Genomic DNA, 7,974 nt, shown 5'->3' on the forward strand with positions numbered 1-7,974 from the left:
AAATGCAATTGCACAATCCTGTCCTGTCGTTTAATTTATAACCCATGATAAATCCATGTTTTAACTGTAAAAAGCTGCTACGGATGCAAAGGTCACGTGTGTTTGCTGCTGTAATATTTTATAATCCACATTATGGTTTCATGTGGATGGTACACTAATTTCACATTGCTAAAACAAGTCCTTTCTTGTAAGTAGGGGAACCACGCACACAAAACACTCTAGCATTTTGAACATTGTTAAAAAAGCTTTAAGAAATGTAAATAAATGCATTAAATGCAACCATGGTAAGTTGCATACAATGTGAGTTTAGTAAATAATTCTGCAACACGCCAGTACACAAATAAATGTCTTAAGCTTACTAAAGTTTGTTTTGTCATTAAACTCTCTCACAATATGTTAAGACTAACAGTGTCATGTTTATGTGTTGTTCTTGTTTTCATGTCTTTTATTTTCAAGTTTAGTTCCTGTTCCCTCGTGATCTTGTCATGTGTTTTCCCCTGTTCATGTGTCTTGTTTTCATTGGTTCATTGTTTGATTTTGTTATTAGTCTTTTCATTGGTTTAAGTTCATTTAGTCTTGTTATCTTGTTTATAGTTTAGTCCGGGTGCGCGTGCGTCGTTTACCTGGGGAAGAGATGGCAGCGGGATGCACTATGAGAAGAAGGCAGGCCGGTGAAGTGTGATGCTCTGGGCAATGATCTGCTGGGAAACCTTGGGTCCTGGCATTCATGTGGATGTTACTTTGACACGTACCACCTACCTAAACATAGTTGCAGACCAGGTACACCCCTTCATGGCAACGGTATTCCCTGATGGTCTCTTTCAGCAGGATTATGTGCCATGCTACACTGCAAAAATTGTTCAGGAATGGTTTGAGGAACATGACAAAGAGTTCAAGGTGTTGACTTGGCCTCCAAATTCCCCAGATCTCCGACTGAGCATCTATGGGATGTGCTGGACCAACAAGTCCGATCCATGGAGGCTCCATCTCGCAACTTACAGGACTTAAAGGATCTGCTGCTAACGTCTTGGTGCCAGATACCACAGGACACCTTCAGAGGTCTTGTGGAGTCCATGCCTCGACGGGTCAGAGCTGTTTTGGTGGCACGACGAGGACATATGATATTAGGCAGGTGGTTTTAATGTTGCAGCTGATCGGTGTATATTGTCATGTATTAAAACCCATTTATACTGTGTGAGAAAAATAGTAAATGTGATATTATAAAGACAACATGGTGTTTGCGAAAATAAATCATTAGCTTTTATGTTGTTTTTGTAGTAAAGCCAGCAGAAATAATTAAAATATTATGTCGGAAATATTTACTTTGTATTTAGTTGACAGTGTATATTTTTTTTCTACCCATTATTAGAATCATGTTATGTGTAGGGTACATGGGGTTAAAGGCACACTTTAAGGAAAATTTGCTTTTTTTTCTGGTCCCAAAGTGTATCAAGTAATATTGATGGAGCAATGTAATTTGTGTGAAAAGAAATAATAATGGAAGGTTGTTTTGATTAAAATTATTTTTTTTGAAAAGGTGGTGAGGGAGGGAGATTGTAGTAATTTTGTGTAAATATAGGAGCAATAGTTATAGGGCAAAATTTGTCAATTCATTCTCATTAGCTACATAAATCTGATTAAATATTAGATCAAATTACCTCAAAACAAACAGGTGTTTAGGAAAGTAATGTGGTAGATTTGTTGCTATTTAGTGTTTTGGGAAAAAATAAAATGTAAAAGTGCCTTTAGCCCCATTGTACCCTATCCACAGTTTTCCTGAACAACCACAGGGCAGTGCCATGATGATTCTAATTGCCTGTTTTTGTTTCTAGTCTCGAGATATGGAGTTATATGTCTGTCACAATTATATATTAAAAAAAAATTATATTTTGAGCACGCAAAAATGTTCAGTGTGCTCAAAATTATTCTTTGAGGGTGTAATATGATATTTTGAGAGCACAAAAATGTTCAGTGTTGCAAAATTATTTTTTGAGCCTGCAAGATTTTATTTTGAGCACGCAAAAATGTTCAGTGTGTGCAAAATTATTCTTCGAATGTGCAAGATTTTATTTTGAGCGCGCAAAAATGTTCAGCGTGTGCAAAATTATTCTTTGGGCATGCAAGATTTTATTTTGAGTGCGCAAAAATGTTCAGTGTGCGCAAAATTATACTTTGAACGTGCAAGATTTTAGTTTGAGCGCGCAAAAATGTTCAGCGTGTGCAAAATTATACTTCGAACGTGCAAGATTTTAGTTTGAGCACGCAAAAATGTTCAGTGTGCGCAAAATTATACTTCGAACGTGCAAGATTTTAGTTTGAGCACGCAAAAATGTTCAGCGTGTGCAAAATTATTCTTCGGGCATGCAAGATTTTATTTTGAGCGCGCAAAAATGTTCTGAGTCTGCAAAATTATACTTCAAACATGCAAGATTTTATTTTGAGCACGCAAAAATGTTCAGTGTGTGCAAAATTATTCTTCGAGCATGCAAGATTTTATTTTGAGCACGCAAAACGTTTCTTAACTTGTAAGATGATATTTTTTTGAGCACACAATAAGGTATTTTGCACATGCTTGAGCTCAGTTTTGTAAAGCAATGTATCTTCTTGCAAAGATGAATTCACTCTGAGGAAATAAAAATCTATTTTACACTTGAATAAAGTTAATTTGAATGTGAATTTACATAGAATTCTGAAATTAACGTAACTCTACTGTTTTCTGCGTGTGCAAGATCTCACTCGCTCTCTCCTCATACCCATTCTGCGTGCACGCATAGCTTTGACTGCTTGTTTGCTCAATGAGGTCACAGCATTATCATGTGCCAGAATTTCAGCCAATCAGAGATGAGGTGGTAAATTTTGATTGGCTGGCTAGATCACAGATCAAACTGCTAATAAAAACAAGAAGAGGAGAAAGGGATTGTTTTCAAGAAAGAAAATGTGTAACACAATATGACCACATGAAAGCAGCTCTTTTGTTGACTTAACTGTTTTTATTTAACCTTTATGAAATATATTTTTTACTCTGTACACTGCCAATAGGCTTACTAGCTAGATAACTATCTGTCTAGCTCTCTTAGTTTGGTCTATGTTAGTATTTGTTTATCTAGGTTACCAAGTTACACTTACATAACTACTAGCTTGGCCATATTAGCTACCACTTTCATCTGAATTTAATATTCATATTTAATCTCTCCCATGTGTAAAACTTTTTAAGACTAACATAATAGTGTAGATTTAGGTGAACTTTAATTTGACTTCTATCTATCTCACAAGATATTCTGAGAGATCAGAAAAGGAAGATAGACTAATTATGTCTTCTGTCATAGTTTGGGGTAAATTAAACGTACAGTATATTGAACCTCAATTGTTTGAGACTGCAAAAAGTAAAAAATAAAAATAGAAAAAATCCTAAGCATTGCATGATCCCAGGCAACTATATTTTGAAAAACTTACATTACAGTAAGTTAAGCCTTACAGTATTCCTGGTATGTCTATAATCCATGGGGTAAATATCTTTTGTAATAGTAACTGCATACAGTATATAAAGTGTGTACTGAACTTGGAGCATTGTGCCTGTTGGCTCTTCTGCAATATTTACACTGAGATGTTCATGGTTGCTGTAGCTACCTCAACTGTCCAATCATAGAGTGCTTGTAAGCAGCTCCTAATAGCAATCCTGACATAGGAGGCGGGACTTTTCGGAATACGGTTGGAAAAGCAAATGAGCAGTCTAAAGTTCTGAGAGAACGAGTGAGATCTTGCCCACGCAAACATTTTTTATTAATCTTTTCAAGAAGATACATTGCTTTACAAAACTGTGTTCAAGCATGTACAAAATACATTTTTGCATGCTCAAAATATCATCTTGCACGTGCAAAATCACTTTCTTGCACTCAAAATATCAACTTGCACGCTCAAAGCACATGGAACATTTTTCAGGTAACACTTTACAATACGGGTGCATTAATATGCATTAATTAATGCTTAACTAATGCATAGATAATATTGAGTTAATGTATGACTCATGATTAACTAAGCCATTCAATACAATCCAATACAATAAATTTCACTGTTAAGTGAACAGACTGCTCTTAAGAAAAGTACTATTGAATAAATGCAGGCCAGTCTTGATGTAACTAATTCAGAATAGTTCAGTTAATTCAGTCTTCAGGTGTCTTCATGTCTTGTGAGCTGGTGTGTTAAATGTTCTTATACTAAAATTCATTATTAGTTACCTTAAGTACATGTTAGTGCTTTGTCAGCAGGAAAAAAGCAGTTTGAAAGCTAAACCTCACTTAATGGAAGGATTATTTCTGACTGCAGTCTCACTTGAATGCAATCACAAGTTCTTATGACAATAATTTGGTTTTAATTGGTTCACAGCTTATTGTTTTTGTTGTTGTTGTAAAATGTTCAAACTGTGTGTTTTATAAATTGCAATGATTTATTACTAAACAGATAAAACTGTTACAGATAAAATTACAAAAGCACTTCTTAAAAAATACTTAATACACTTTGAATTGTGAATAATGGTTTATTAAAAGTTTAGTATATTATGTAGTGTAATTTACATAATGTATGTAGTGTAATACACAAACACTGGCAAATCCTATAACATTATTTTAAAAGACAAAATTAAAGCATGTAAGTCCCCACAATTTCCTTTAAGATAGCTTGAAATAAAATGTAAAATAAAAAATTATAATAATAATCTAAAATGCAAAAAGGGGTAAATAACTTTTAGGCAAAATGTCTGACAATTACAAAAAGCAACATTTGAACTATTTTTTCCCTTAACAAAGAAAAAGTTCATGCATGGATAATATCCTGCTCAGTGCAAATCACAATTGTAAACTCCAGGATAAATTAGTTGGGTTCTAATTTCACCTCTATCATCTGTTCTCTCATATTTAATAGACATTTATGTATTAGAGAGAGACCAGAAATGATGGGAAGAAAGACCAGACTCAAACCTGCGGCACCTGCATGAGCACCATGATTGAACCATGACTCTGACTTCTTTCTTTTGCTGGTATAATTCCAGTCGAGTTCCACTGGTCCTGTTTTTGTTTAGATGTGCTTTTATGTCCATTTAAACCAGTCATGAATGAGCTGCATTCTGATTGGTTGAGTCGTCTGAGTTTGTTGGTTCTGATAATGTTGCCTGTGTTCGTCAAGAATGTTTTGTGGGTTTTTTAGCTCAGATTGTCTACATGAACTGTGGCTGTGGTGACCTCAGGCTTTTTGGGCAGAGACGGAATACACTGGCTCTGCTGCGGGTTTGTCCACTTTTTGGCAGCAGTGTTTCTTGATGAGTTTGTATAAGGCCACTGCTGGAATGACCAATGCAGGAACTCTAGACAGAATGAAGATTATAGCATAAATCCAGTCAGGGTAAGACAGCGTCACCAGGGTGGGAAAGTTTTCCTGCAAAAGAACTAAAAGATATTGTAAATGCAAGGTAGATTAGAGAAAGAAGAAATCATTTTGGTTATAAGGTCTAAATAATATGACTGTCTAGATGTAACCGGTCCTGCTCGACCCGCTTCAAGCGGGATTTGAACCCGCGTCTCCAGCATGGAGGCTAAAGAATATAGCCTCTTGAGGCTACAAGGGAGTGAGGTTTACACACACTGCACAGCTATCATGTACCAGCTGGCTCCCGTTACACTCACCTCCCTAAACCTCACACACATCCGGGTCATGGCACCACTGTAACTGGTCCTGCTTGAGCCGGTCTGAGCGGGATTTGAATTGGTATCTCCGGACAGGGGAGTGAGGTTTACACATACTGCACAGCTATCATGTACCAGCTGGCTCCCGTTACACTCACCCCCCTAAACCTCACTCCCATGCGGGTCATGGCACCACTGACTGTAACTGGTCCTACTTGAGCTGCTCTGAGCGGGATTTGAACCAGCGTCTCCAGCCAGGAGCGTGAGGTTTATACATTCAGTGGTAAAGACGCTGGCTACCACCCCTGGAGTTCACTAGTTCGAATCCAGGGCGTGCTGAGTGACTCCAGTCAGGTCTCCTAAGCAACCAAATTGGTCCGGTTGCTAGGGAGGGTAGAGTCACATGGGGTAACCTCCTCATGGTCACTATAATGTGGTTCGTTCTCGGTGGGGCGTGTGGTGAGTTGTGCGCGGATGCCGTGGAGAATAGCGTGAAGCCTCCACACACGCTATGTCTCCGTGGCAACGCGCTCAACAAGCCACGTGATAAGATGCACAGACTGACAATCTCAGATGCGGAGGCAACTGAGATTCATCCTCCACCACCCGGATTGAGGCGAGTCACTACACCACCACGAGGACTTAAAAGCACATTGGGAATTGGGCATTCCAAACTGGGGAGAAAAAGGGAAAAAATAATAATAATGAATCATATACCAATATTTACTGAGAAAGGCCCCCAAATAAAGGTAATTTATAATTAAAATAATTATAAATATAATATATAGGCCTAATAAATAAATGCATAATAATAAATAAATATATTTACAGTTCAGATAAAGCAAATACATTCCGTCATAATTGCATCATATTGTAGAAACAGACAAGTAAAGCATTTAGACAATACAAAAAGTGGCTTAAAGGTTAATTGTTGTTTGTTTTATTTCCATAACACTATTATTGTCCTCCTTCCCTCTGGGCTATTTTTAATTGTTGGTCTAAACTCGTGTATCAGTCTTTGATTTGGTTTTACCTCGTTTGTGTCATGTTTCACTAGTTTTCTGCACCTCTAGTCATGAGCGTAGCCTAATGTAGTTTGAAACTTTGAAAACGCATCTCAAGAATATATAAGATATTGCCATTGCGTCTCGATTCCTCTCAGTACCAGAAATAATCTACTGGAGAACTGCGCGCACACTCAGACACCAACCCTGTTTACAGGCGCACAGGTTTCATTTATAAAGCATAAAGGATGTATAAAAATAGATTTTTACACTTTGTGAAGAGAATGTGAGCGGTGCTTAAGTCGCTGCCACTATGCTGCGGTGTTCTGGATTAGTCAATGAATCGTTTTCTTAAGTCGGTTCTTTTCAGTGAGTTGGCGATTCAGTGCACTGAATCATTTGAAGCGGTTTCTTACTTTGGAACAGGGGTTTTCAATCTGTTGCTGGATTTTCCTCTGTTATGGAGTCATGTTTGGTTGCTTAGTGTAGTTAGGTAACTAAACTCCAATCGTAGTCACCGTTGTGTCTGTACCTGTCCTGTTTTCATTGAAGGGACACTGACTCCAGGGTAGCAGGTCCTGAAATGAGTTGAAGAAGTACCACATGACCCAGGCGATGATGGTGTTATATTACATCCCCACCATGAAGGACACCAGCATGGAGGCGATACCTATGGGTAAGAAAGATGATTGATTTACAGTTGCAATACTTTACCTCATAAGCACCAGAGAGATTGTAGCTCACATACTCCTCAGTAGCATGGCACATTATACTCCGTTGTACCTTCTTAAATACTCACCGATGCCAGTTAAATATGGGTTAATGGAAGTCCAGACGCCGACACTGCCCTTCCTCAGTCTCAGTCCAATGGCAAACTCCAGATGCAGCAGAGGAATTCCTTCCAGAACCAGAAGAATCAGGAAGGGAATCATGAACGCTCCTTAAAGAGTGAGAAACTGCTGTTTGCTTCTAATCAGCTTCATAGCGCATGCATCATAATACAAAAATGAATGGGTAATTATTTCAGTGCTGATGCTGGAGAAGTTGGTAACTAATGGTTAAGGGTCCAGGGTGCTGACACAACATTTGGATTGACCCAGTAACTGAAGCACTGCAGATTTGTACATATTTAGGAAATGTGAGATGTGGGATTCCGATTTGCATTACATTTGGAATTTTAAGGTATATAAGCTAAATGCTATAAACACTTTCTATCACTTCTGTAAAAACACATGAACTTCATTAATCTAAAAAAATTAAGAAAATATCAACAGTGTGCATTTAGAGCATCTGCT

The 7,974-nt window shown here is 37.6% G+C and overlaps 1 pseudogene; it reads right to left on the minus strand.

Annotated features, from left to right (window-relative positions):
• Window positions 1-6,833: 6,833 nt before the first annotated feature.
• The window catches only part of LOC127421611 (sodium-dependent neutral amino acid transporter B(0)AT1-like), a 6,951-nt pseudogene continuing 5,810 nt past the window's right edge, over window positions 6,834-7,974 (minus strand).

The sequence above is a fragment of the Myxocyprinus asiaticus genome, chromosome 30 (assembly GCF_019703515.2).
Source record: "Myxocyprinus asiaticus isolate MX2 ecotype Aquarium Trade chromosome 30, UBuf_Myxa_2, whole genome shotgun sequence".
Lineage (NCBI taxonomy): Eukaryota > Metazoa > Chordata > Actinopteri > Cypriniformes > Catostomidae > Myxocyprinus > Myxocyprinus asiaticus.